The sequence below is a fragment of the Hermetia illucens genome, chromosome 6 (assembly GCF_905115235.1).
Source record: "Hermetia illucens chromosome 6, iHerIll2.2.curated.20191125, whole genome shotgun sequence".
In the NCBI taxonomy this organism is placed as follows: domain Eukaryota; kingdom Metazoa; phylum Arthropoda; class Insecta; order Diptera; family Stratiomyidae; genus Hermetia; species Hermetia illucens.
In genome coordinates this window covers 63,445,061-63,458,604 of record NC_051854.1, presented here as the reverse complement: position 1 = coordinate 63,458,604, position 13,544 = coordinate 63,445,061, and the positions used below count along the sequence as shown (strand labels likewise).

Sequence of the window (13,544 nt, the reverse complement as noted above, 5' to 3'; positions counted from 1 at the left end):
TGTTGGAGAACATGGTTCTGAGGTACCTCATGTTCAGACTAGGAGAGAGTGAAATCTTTTACATCTGTTGTTTCAAGTTCTTGCTTTGAGGCACGTTAGTGCTACCGCAGTTACCCCCGGGGTTCCTAAAACAGGTGAGATAAACTTTGAACTATTGACACTGAGGCTCCTCTTACTGAAAAAAAGAGTTGCAATACGCTAAACTGGGTTCACAAGTAACCTTAGCTCGGTCTGTTGTTTGGCCACAAGCACAATTGTATCATTGGCAAAAAGGAGAGCATCTACGGTGGGAGAGGGAAAAGAAAAAGGATTACGACCAAGGTTTGGTAAGGGGAAGGTTCGGAAATAGGGAAGTCATGAATGAATAAATTGAAGAGTTTGGGGCCTAGTATTGATCCGAGAAGATGGGGAGTTCGCTGCAGCAAGTATTTTACCAACATGGGAGACGTTGGATTTTCACCTGAAGTCCTTGACGTCTCCTTTGCATCCTTTCTTAGCGATATAATAAGGTGAGGGCGTTTACAAGAGGAGGTAAAGTGACCGTTGTTAATACAATCCTTAAAGATTGCAGTAAAGAGGCGACCTATGATTAAGGCACATTTGCGAAGGGTGGAGTGCGAAATACCATTAGGGTCTGGGGTTTTTTGTTGTTTGTGTTGATGATGATGGACATTACTTCATCAGGAGTAGTGAAGTAGGAAGAAAAGGGGCGCTCAGAAGGAGGGTCAAAAGGACTGTCGCTGGACAAAAGTGTTAAGAACGAGCCCACGTGGTCGTAAAGTTTAAAGGCCACCGAGTCCGAGACTCGACAGGTTAATATAGGGTCGGGTGACGTTTTAGGTGGTGATCAAAGGGTAATATAGGTCCCACACAATGGAGCATAAAACCATAAAACGCCTGCTGCACCAACACCAACAGTTCTTCTACCAACTATCTCTACTTTCACGTGGTGACTGTTTTGCAACTTTTTCTTAACGAGAAGCTGCAGTCGGAGAAGAATGAAGGCGAGTCTCCTGCCCGTAAAAACGGGTCAAATTGTACCAACTTATCCTCTAGGTTGGAGATTGGGTAGGGCTGACAACCCTACGCAAAAAAACTTATTACGAAGCGACAACAGGAGCTCCGGAGCTCTCATTCATCGGCGCTCTCTATACAGATAAGGAGCTGCCAAGCAGCAACCCGATATCCTGTCCTAATATAGGGCCGACGTAACAGCGTTGCAGGAGATGCATTAGACAGGGGCCGGTTTCATGGAGAATTGCCACTACACCATATATTATAGTGGCCATCAAGTAAATCATGTGCTCGGAGTAGGTTTCTTAGTCTAAAGAATGAAACCTGCTGTTATCGGCTTTGAAAACATAAGCGAACTGCTATGCAGAATTAGAAGCCTCACAAACGTTCACATCCCCGCAGAGGAGACTGCAGAGTCGAAGAAAAACACCTTCTACGAGGTAGTAGAACGAATCTTCGAAGCCTGCTCCAGGTATGATTTCAAAATCAAACTTGGGGATTTTAAACAGTCAAGTCAGAGCAGACCTCGTATTCAGGCAGTACGGCCCATAGTTTACATAGAAGTACGCAATAACGGACTGCGGGTTATTCAATTAGCAGTGTCACACGTAATGGTTGTTGGAAGTACCTGGTTTGCGCGGAAGCGGTCAAATAACAAACGTGGGCCTCTGCAGACAGGACCACTTTCAATTAAATTGACCACGTGTTGATCGAACGCCGCCACCTCTCAGTCTTCGTGAATGTCAGAACATATAGAGGGCCAATATAAACTCGGGTCACTATCATGGAGCTCCGGGCTAGAAAAACAACAACACCTTGAATCCCCTCTGAAAATGGGGTGAGAGTTAATACTTAAGACACCCAATGCGTAGCGCTCCGCAACTCCTATAAGGGGGAAATGGATGCCTCAATAACCACAGTCAACAGACATCCTGCAGATGATGCATCAACAAATGATCTTCACAACCACCTGAAGAACGTTACCATTGATACGGCCACAAACATACTTGACCCTATTCGCAAAAAAGTCGGAACGGCTGGTTTGACGATGAACGTAAGCTAGCAACGGAACGGAAGAATGCCGCATACCGAGTAATGTTACATTATCAAAGAACGCGGGCACGTGCAGAGACTTATAACGAACTCCGTCGAGCGGAGAAGCGACAGGTCTGTGAACCCGAAAAGTACAAGGTGTAACCGCACCAAGCTTATTTTACCAACAAGTCAGCAGGATGAAACCTTACACAGCCCGACATTCATCCTGCCGAGGCAAAGAGGGACATCTGATTTCCGACAGAATGGACATATTGGAGCGACGGGTTGAGTATTTTGTTGAACTGCTCAACAACCAGCACATCGGCGAGTTGGAGGCCCCGCCAACTGAAGACGACGGCCAAATACTGCCACCACCAAGTACAGAAGAAACAGTCCGTCCAATTCTTCGGTTTAATAATAATAATCGTTGGCGCAACAATCCATATTGGATCAGGGCCTTGAAGTGTGTTAGAGCACTTCATTCAAGACCGTAACGGTACACTAGGAGGCAATGTGGTCAGCATTGCGCTCGCCCGAGATTATTACCCTGATTTGACTCAGGTACTCATTCACAGCTGAGTCGACTGGTATCCGACGTCAAATCACGATACAAATTCCACTGCCACCAGTGAGATTTGAACCGTGACCTTCCGTATGACAGCCTAGTGCTCTAACCACTGAGCTATCCGGACTATCTTCGGTTTAAAAATCATAAATCGCCAGGAGTCGATAGAATCACAGCCGAATTGGTTAAATATGCAGATGACCAATTACATCAAGTGGTTCATCAACTTATGCTCAAGGTGTGGGACAGCCAATCAATGCCTGCCGACGAGCGACGAGGCATTATCTGTCCCATATATGCAAACGGAGATATCACGGAGTGCAGCAATTATAAAGAACATCCCGAGATGTACAAACTGCCTTCATCCAGATCGAGCAAACGGCGCGAGATCGTGGGCTGCACATCAATTAAGGCAAGACAAAATATATGGTGGCAACGTCAGCACTAAAATTCAACCAACCAACGACATCAAATCGCACTGGTCAAACGAGATGAATAAAGATAGGGGACTGCAACTTTGAGACCGTTGATAATTCCTCCTATCTGGGATCGAAAATCACAACCGATAACAGTTACGACGATGAAATCCGCGCACGGTTGTTTGCAGTCAACAGAGCCTATTTCAGTTTACAAAAACTGTTTCGCACGAAACGTCAAAGGGTCAAAACTCTGACTGTACAAGAGAATGATCTTACCAGTTATCATATAGTCCTTAAAGGCTTGGGTTCTTAACAAGAATATTTGTGAATTCTTGGCCGCGTTGAAAAGAAGAATCCTCCGAATAATTTTTGGCCCCCTACATGGGGATGGATGATTCCGTAGCCTACATAACGACGAAATTCATGAACGATACCATGAGCGTCAGGTTGTGGATAAAATCCGGCTCAACAGGTTGTGGTGGTTGGGTCACCTAATCCGTATGGCTGAGCATGATCCAGCCCGGAAAGTCTATAAGGGCAATATCTATGATAGAAAAAGAAGACAAGCAGACCCTGCCTGAGATGGAGCGATGGCGTAGGTCAGGACGCCACACAGCTTTCAGGAACATCGAATTGGTGGACCTCGGCGCAAAACCGGGATGTCTGGAGTTCCTTATTATGGCATGTCCTTATAAACTTTCCGGGCTGGATCATCCTCATCCATACGGATTAAGTGACCCGCCCGCCGTAATCTATTGAGCCGGATTTTATCAACAACCTGACGGTCATGGTATCGCTCACAGATTTCGTCGTTATCTTGGCTACGGAATCATCCATCCTCATGTAGGGAGTCAAAAATTCTTCGGAGGATTCTTCTGCCGAATGCGGCCAACACTTTGCAATTTTTCTTGCTAAGAACCCAAGTCTCCGAGGAATACATGAGGACTGGCAAGATCATTGTCTTGTACAGTAAGAACTTTGACCTTATGGTGAGACGTTTCGAGCGGAACTGTTTTTGTAAGCTGAAATAGCCTCTGTTGTTCTCAGTTCTACCCTGGCTATGCTATCATAGGCGGCTTTAAAGTCGATGAATAGATGGTGCAACTGGTGTCCATATTCCAACAGTTTTTCCTTCGCTTGCCGTAAAGAGAAAATCTGATCTGTTCCTGATTTACTTGGAGTGAAGCCTCTTTGGTATGGGCCAATGATGTTCTGGGCGTATGGGACTATCCGCCCTAGCAAGATAGCGGAAAATATCTTATAGATGGAACTCAGCAATGTGATACCTCTACATTTGATGCACTGTGTGATATCACCCTTTTTATGTATGAGACAGATAATGCTTCTTTGCCAGTCGTCAGGCATTGATTCGCTGCCCCATACCTTGAGCACAAGTTGATGAACCACTTGGTGTAGTTTGTCGCCTCCATATTCAACCAATTCGGCTGTAATTCCATCGTTTCCTGGCGAATTATGATTTTTATGTCGATAAATTACACGGACTGTTTCTTCTATACTTGGTGGTGGCAGTGTTGGTTCATCGTCTTTAGTTGGCGGGACCTCCAACTCGCCGAAGTTCTGGTTGTTAAGCAGTTCATCAAAGTACTCAATCCATCGCTCTAATATGCTCATTCTGTCGGATATCAGATTTCACTCTTTGCCTCGGCAGGATGAACATCGAGGTGTATAAGGCTTCATCCTGCTGACTTGTTGGTAAAACTTCCGCGCCTGGTGCTGCTGCTCCCTGTGTTTTTTGAGTTCACAGACTTGTTGGCTCTCCCAGACTACCTTTTTTCGTCTGCGAAGACGTTTCCCCGTTCGCCGGAGTTCGTGATAAGCCTCCGCGCGTGTCTGCGTTCTTTAAGAACGCAACATTACTCGGTATCCAATATTCTTCCGTTCCGTTGCTAGCTTACATTCATCGTCAAACCAGCCGTTCTTTTTAGGTTGCGGCCAAGCACGTTTGTCGCCGTATCAATGATAACGTTCTTCGGGTGATTATGAAGATCATTTGTTAATGCTTCATCTCCAGGATCTCTGTTGACTATGGTTATTGCGGCATCCATTTCCCTCTTATAAGTGTTGCGGAGGGCTGTGTTATGGATGGATTCAGTGTTAACTCTCACCTGATTGTCAAAGGCGATTCTGAGTGTTGTTGTTATTCGAGCTCGGAGCACCATGCGAACGAGATAGTGATCTGAGTCTATATTGGTCCCACTATATGTTCTCACATTCATCAAGGCTGAGAGGTGGCGGCGTCCGATCAGCACGTGGTCAATTTGGTTGAAATCGGTCCCGTCTGGAGAGGCCCACGTATGTTTGTGGACTGCTTTCCGCGCAAACCAGGTACTTCCAACAACCATTTCGTGTGACACTGCTAATTGAATGATCCGCAGTCGGTTATCATTTATATTTTGGTGTAAGCTATGGGGGCCAACGTATCGCTTGAATACGGGCCCTACTTGGCTGTTAAAATGTTAAGGGCGTGAACGTTAATGAGGCTTATATTTCTAAATTTGCTTCGCAAACGCAGAGTGCATAGCCGTTCGCTTATGTTTTCAAAGCCGATAATAGCAGGTTTCATTTTTTGGCTGACTAAGAAACCTATTCCGAGCACATGGTTTACTGGATGACCACAGTAATATATGATGTAGCGACTCTCTCTCTCCAGGAAACCGGTCCCTGTCCAACGCATCTCCTGTAACGCTGTTACATCAGCCCTATCGTTATTCCTTTGGTGGGTTCGTCGTTGTGTAATCCGTCCAGTCCGAGGCTCCTGTTGTGGCTTCGTAATAAGTTGTATTCCGTGTAGGGTTGCCAGCCCTACCCATGATCACGTGATTACAATCACAATCACGAGAGTTTGATTGTAATCACGTAATCATGAAATTCGCAATCATAATCACGTAATCATGGTTACGATTTTGCCCAACTCTGATTGAGCATATAATTTGTCGTTTTTTTTTTATTTTCCGTTAGGTTGCCCCCGGAAATATAAAATAAAGAATATATTTATGGTTCCGTTGCGGTCCCTTGCATTGGTTTAAGGATACGTGTAATTTTGGTAAATGACGGGAGAGAATTACCTAACTATTTCTTCGTTTTCAAGTAATTGCATTAAATAATCACGAAAATGCTTGAAATAAAAACTAAAACTACTTTCCCTACATTCGGGGCATGAGGAACATCCATGAAGGAATTTATCATTTTTAAATGATAATAAGTCAATTTATATTTATAAATATTAAATAAATCATTCCATTGATGAATGCAGGCCGTTCTAGTTAATGATTCATAGTTTGTTCGGCATTTACCATGTAAATGATATGCAAATTATATTTCGATTTCGGTAACTGTATAACTGTGCCAGTTGTTACTAAATTGAACTGTGCGAATATCGTTTTATAAATGTGCATTCATTATTATGTTTGTATGGCAGTTATACATTAGCAAGAATGCACATTTATGGAGATTTGGCAGTAGACCTTTCAAACTGGTTAATTTATTGTATTTTGCAGCTATCAGACTATAGATTCTCTTATTTTCATGAATAAAATATCATTCAATAAACTTTGTTTATATAACCCTGAAGCAACTTAAAGTGTTTCCAAGGCAAATTTATTTTGATTTAAATTGACGAGAAAAAATTGTGAGTTTACTTAAACCACATTCTTCTGAAATCTCAAGATAAAATATTTTAGAGGATAAGAGTGTCTGTGACAGAATATATTTTTTTTTCATTGGGTAGTAAGGAAATGCAGTGGTACTTAACCGGAAAAAAATAAATCCTAAATTCTTAGTCAAGATTTTCAGAAGTTGATGTGGTCATATAAGAAAATATTATCTCAAATACTTTTAAAATAAACTTAGTTTAAAATGAAGAGCTAATATGCAACTAGATACTATTCGCTTTCTGAAAAATCTGAAATCGAATTCAGTCCTTATTGGTCCCCTTAAAAAGTCGTCAACCGACAGGCAAATGTATTTACATTTTGCATAGTAATCATAATAAATTTTGCATTTTGCTTAATGATCGGTTGTTGTTCATGAACATCACGACCAGTCGATTAACTTTTAACGTGTCTCGCTACGACCCAGCAATCAAACATTATTTTATTGCACCTGAACGCCTTTCGTGATTTCTTCCTTGGAAAGATTGTTTATTTTTACTGAGATGGCGTTCACTTACAAATGATGGATGAACTGTTAATTTCAATTGGTCACACAATAAGAACGTGTCTTTATTGCAACTACTTCAGTTGCAGGTCAATGTCGTTTCTTCATGGATGCACTCAAAATTAATTTTGAATTTTCTTCGTTAATTCCATGAAATGAACACTTAAATGTGTTATAAAAAAAATAATCAAGAGAGTTATCATTCTGCATATTTTTAAAACAAAACCGTAGTTAAATCATTTTCTGTCTGTCTGGCACACGCTTTTCTTCAGGGGCGGTTAAACCGATTTACATGAAATTTGGTGGGAAGGTTGGAGTTGTGAAGACATGCAGTGGGAAGGGAAGGTGAAATTTCTTTGGATCAAAAGTCAATCGAGGTCTCGATAAATACTTTCCGAAGCCGGTCTTAGTTTTGACATAAGTTGTATAGGAGGGAAAGTGGGGCTAGAAAGTAATCATTTCTCCTTTCTTCTCACGAAATCGCCACCATTTAATGCACGGCGGGCCAGTACGTTCCTCACGCTGTTTTATCGGTGGCTTAATTCGCAGGACGGCAATCAACGGCCGATGTTGAGGTGCAATGGTCTCATAGGGAACGGCTTTGCAATCAGTGACAGTGGTAACATAAAATGTCCACGTCTTACGAGAATATAGTCGATTTGCGTTTTACTATTCCCACTATAAAATATAGGAAGATGAGACAATCATTTGATGAACTATGTATTCATAAGTACAAGGTCATGGGTGTCCGCAAAATCGATTATACGCTCGCCACCCTCATTGCGCGCTCCAAACCCCTTCCCCCATGGCACATGTTGCCGTCTGCCTTTTCACCCATATGACTATTTAGGTCGCCGGCAATGATGATATAGTCGGCAGCGTGGCAAGTCTTTTCATCGAGAAGTTGCAAGAAGGCATCTTTCTCGGCATCAGGTCGACCTGTCTGTGGTGTGTACGCGGTGAAGAAGTGAATAATGCGATCAGCGGCTTCATCAGCCGATCATTAAATCGTTCGATTTCTTTAATGGCATTACGGGAACTCTTTGAGATGGTAATGCCAACACCGTATTGAATATGTGAACTACCAAAATAGAGAAGTTTATAGCCATTTTTACCGCGTTCGCGTTCAATTTCGCTGCTTTTGGCAAAAGACCATCGGGTTTCTTCCAGAACGCAGATATCAATGCGGCTTTTCCGAAGGGTTCTTGCGAGTTCCTCGGTTTTTCCACTTAGGGTACCAACATTTAGCGTGCAGGCACGTATCTGTTTTGTTCGAACTAACTTACTTACGTCCTGACGCCGTCCATGTGTCGGGAACCCTTGCCCATACCTCGACAGAACCGGGGCCCGATCTGCCGTGTCGACTGAGGTGGACCTTTTATTTTTCCGAGGCTTGTTACTCGATGCAATCATCTTGTTTCTAACGACATTGGATGCATTTTCTTTGCCAGCCTTTCGCGGGGCCTGCCACCAAGAGAGATCAGGTAGGATTTAGCATAGTGAAATAACTTCAACTATACTTTATTTATCTCGTTCCCAGATCTTAACATTTTGTTTTTGTTTTACTGAAGATAGTACCAAATACGTTGCATCTCCATTACCTGGGCTTGGGGCCAGCATACTATGTTAATGGCATGGCGGAATTAGGCTTATCTGTGATCTATGGCTATTATAATACGCTTTTTCGATTCTAGCTCTGATCACGATCGAATCTGTTAATCGTTCTCTCGTTAAACGTGATCTCTTCGTCGTTGTTTCACTCAGTTGTACTAAATAGTTCTTTATAAGGACGTCGCGACAGTCTATCGCTCTCTCGTTCCTCATTAGTTACTCCGTTTGCAATCAATTGTATTTACTGCAGGGACCGGGATGAACGCTATTAATTAGGTAATTACTTGTTCACTTCTCTCCGTTCCCGGAAATTTATTCTTTTTTAATAGATGGATGTTGTCTCCAGTCGCACTTTTTCCTTGTTTTCCTCCTTTGTTTGCTACCAAGAGGCGGAAATAGGACGTAGTAAGAGATCTATGGATTATTTCTTTTTTTTCGGAAGCATATTCTCTATTTTGGACAATTTTGTAGTATATAATCGGCAAGTTGCCCCCTCTTTTTAATCACTTCGGTCCGGATAGCATCTCCAACGTAACTGTCGTCCCAACCTATCCACTGTCATTTCCGCTTTCTACACAAAATGTCGGCCGGTTCCTAGCCGTAAGCAGAATACCCGACAGAGGCAGGTATTTACAAAGGCTCCAAGCCACCGAGTACAACCTCCCATTTGCTCAACAGTACGAAAGGACATTGGTGCGGAACAACTTTAACTTGACGTCGTTGGGATATCCGAATTTCTAGATTTTGGACAAACAAAGTGAAAATGGACGAGCATTGCTAATGGTGCAGGTAACATCAAGCTTGATGTCATAGTCAACAAATCTAATCCTACCGAGATGAACAAGTTGGTCAACACCTTCTATATTCTGCTTTTAATGGAGATCGGGAGAATACGGGTTTTGTTTTTTTTTTGTTTGGGATATGAGGGATCCTATCTCCATATCCACTTGATGTTGGACCGGACCAGATGGAGAGCAAGGTTCTCTCACTTTTTTAGTCCACGAACCTCTCGTTTTCTGTATAGCACCCAAGTATTCAAAAAGTAGAAAGAAATATGAATAACGGTTTCTTCCAAGGCAGAGGCAACTCATCATCGAAACAGCTAATCATATTTCTACTCTTTGTATATTTGGATACTATGCTCAAAACGGGGGGTCCGTGAACTAAAAAAGGCAGAGTAAGTTGCTCTCCATCTGGTCCTCATATCCCAAACAAACAATTTAGCTTTAGCCTGGATTAGGCTTAAAGTACTAGCGGTTTCAAGTTGGATATAATTCGCACCCTTGTCGTGTTTGGGATTATATACAAAGGGGCGATTACCATCCGTTGCTACTTTCAGTCACGCTGCTCCTAGAGCAAAGGTGAGGCAGCGTCTGATGAATTGTCTCTGCCCTGGACGAAACCGTATGAATGTATATTTCATGGGTATGGGAAATCAATCAAGAACAGATGGAACGCAGATCGAAACAACGCATACTGCTCCAAAAGGATCCGACACTTCGACCAAATCGATAAAGAGCAGGTGAAGTGTAAATCTGAATTTTTTAATGTGTTCAGTGCAAGAGGATCCTGTACGGATATTGTCCTGATTTTTATCAATCAACCTTTCTAGGTGTTTAAGGATATGTTCTAGGATTGTTTTAACTATCTTCTTTACGATAGCAGGGAACACACATATACTTCTGCAATTATTGCACTCAACACAGATAGCATTTTTCGGACTCTTGCCGATCATCCCCATCTTCCACTCAAAGTTTAGAGATTTGCAGGTTGCTGGCGGGGAGTTATTCCCTTGTTAAGATATTTTTGTAGTAACCCTTTAGTAGTATGCAAATTTAATATCGTAATATCAATATTATGACTGAAAAAGTAAAACCCTTGGTAGCAGAAAACCGTTGTAACAAATGAAATTGATACTTGAGAAAGAATAATTGAAAATAAAAACTTCTACCGCATAAGTCAATAGTGAAAATATATATTCACTCCACTGAACGAAAAAGTTAGTACTTTAAAAAAATAAAAGAATTAAACTCTCTCGAATTCCTAATAAACTGTCTGGGAACAGATGAACGGTAAATTCAGAACAATAAAAGTAATCAATCAGGATAATACCGAAGAAACGAGGAGCGGGCAGTAGACGTATGGCAATAACTTTATCGTTACATAGTTATTGTCGGGTTCGAACTTTACTCACAGCTTTACTACTATAAAAAGTAAATGCGGAGGTGGGGGAAATCTGGACCTGAAGTTGCTATTCCAGAAAAAGGTAGCTGACGTTTTTGATGTACGCTACCATCAGAGTGAATGCCAGGTTACACCACGGAGGATTATCGACTGGTGTGGCTTTCAGTTTTCATTTCGAAAAATGTCAATTACAATTTGGAATATAATTGTAATTTATAAGGATATTCGCCATATTGCACCCAGATCAGGCATTCGATAGAGCCAAATGGCGAAGCTGATCACGACGAGCCGACCCCGCTTGTGAACGGGACAAAGGCTGAAGAAAAAGAAGAATAAGGATATTCGCCATCATTTCTATTTTCGTCCTTTCATAGTTAACTATCGGCTTTCCGCTAGCAATATTTGAAAAGTGGTTAACATCAAAATTTGATTCAACTTTACTGTTTTCAAGCGGCTACTTTTTGATTGAAATTTGTGGCCACTAGAAGACGGTTGAATGAGTTTTCGGGGAGATCAGTTTGAATTTGCACGACATGCCCGAAATTTCCAAATTCTCGCGAAATATGTGCAATTTGAGTTTAAAACTTCACTGTAATATATGACTTGTGATTTCGTCCAGGGCAGAGGCATCTCATCAATCTTTTTTAATCCGTATAATAACCAAAATATTAGGCGATGACATCTTTACGGTTTCTTACCATGGCAGAGGCAAATCGTCAGACGCTGCCTCACCTGTGCCCTGGGAGCAGCGTTACCGAAGCGGCTCGCACATGTTAAATGCTCCTTTATAGGAGAAACCGTAAAACCGTCATCACGAAATATTTTGAAAGTTTGGGTGCTGAGCCCTAAACGAGGGGTCCTTGTACTAAAAACGAGGGAGTAAGTTGCTCTCCATTTGGTCCGGTCCGACATCAAGTTGATGCGGACTTAGGGCCCCGCAATTCTCAAAAAACATATGATAATCATTCGCGCACCAATCCATATTGGAGACCGTAGCGGTACACTAGAGTACACTGTGGTCAGCATTACGCTCACCCGAGATTATTACCCTGATTTGACTTAGGTACTCATGCACAGCTGGGTCAACTGGTATCCGACGCCACATCACAATACAAATCCCACTGCCACCAGTAAAATTTGAACCACGACCTTCCGTATGACAGCCTTGTGTTCTAACCACTCAGCCATCTGGACATATGCTTTCTCTAAAATATGGTCCAATATCCGGAGAAACTAAAACCTCATAGCCGATCTGCACGATCGAGGAGGAAAGATCTACGACGGATCACATCTTGGCGCACGGCTTTTAGGTTCCCATCCCTGCCTGCCTCATCTACTGGCTATTGTGTTGGGTCTAAGGGTAATTAGGAGAATGAGCGGAAAAAATCTTCAAATTAAGCAAAGATGTGCCTACTAAAATTCATTTTCATCTTGTCCAGTTGAATGTGTGGTAAATCAACAACACCACATCGTTTCAGCATCCGCCGAAAAAGTCTTCTTTACCGTCAAGCTTCGTTGAAGTTGAAGACGAATTCGAAAGAGAGGAACTAGATTCTTTGCGTAGATCCAATATTCTCGTGCTATATCTATCAGCAGCAACTGTGAAAATTTGAGCTGAAATCAAAGATGAGATTGTCTCTCTGTTGAGTGGTGCTACGTCGCCGCAGTCACCACTTGTGTTGAGGCTATCAGATTACACGGTCAGAAGTTTCGCTTTTGTGTTGTGGGTTCGAGTGAACGAAGTGATTCTACATGGAAAATTCGGTTGGAACGTCGGGATGACTCATTATTGCAGAAGATTGATTGGCTTATTCAAATCGAAATTGCACTGTAAGGATGAAGAATAAAGTGCAGACGGTTTACCGAAATTATGCCGTCTCACATGAGGCTACCGCAGTTGACATCCTGAGCAAACATTCTGGGCCATCAAATTGGATCAAGAGGCTGCAAAGAGCAGATCATTATCGACCCGATAGTTGTACGACAGGTAACTAGCGGCCAAAGAAATCCCTTTAATTGCTTTATTGATTATACCAAGGCTTTTGACAGTGTCACGGATACGAAAGTGGATTATGATCCACTGGCTCGAAAAAGCAAAGAACTTTGGTGTCTTGGGAGGGTAGGGTATTGGGCCTGGCGATTCAGGCACCCGCAAAGATTCTCACACCATTCTGCAAACGTGCTTGATGTTGCGGGGAATTTTTGGACGGTTTTTCAATTGACCCCATCTACTACCACTCAACGGTCACCATCAAAGCCTCTCTGCTTTTATGGGTATAGGCATTTGGTAGAACAAAAAAAGTATACGATTTTAATAATTCAGAAAAAAAATAGCAAGCCGAGATACCGGAAGTTGGACACAGGTATGAAAGGTTTTGTGTATTTCATATATAAAAATATTTGAGTGGACATTTATCCCACTAGCATTAAGAACGTAATGTATATGCATGTATTTTGTCCGAATATCCACTTGATATTGAGATTTAGAGTCTTAGGATTTGCGGTGAAGCGACAACTTTGGCATATTAGAACTTTGTTAG

At 42.3% G+C, this 13,544-nt stretch overlaps 1 protein-coding gene across 7 annotated transcripts in view; it reads left to right on the top strand.

Moving 5' to 3' along the window:
• The window catches only part of LOC119659248 (extracellular sulfatase SULF-1 homolog), a 334,413-nt gene that overhangs the window by 238,916 nt on the left and 81,953 nt on the right, over positions 1-13,544 (top strand). The window lies entirely within an intron of this gene.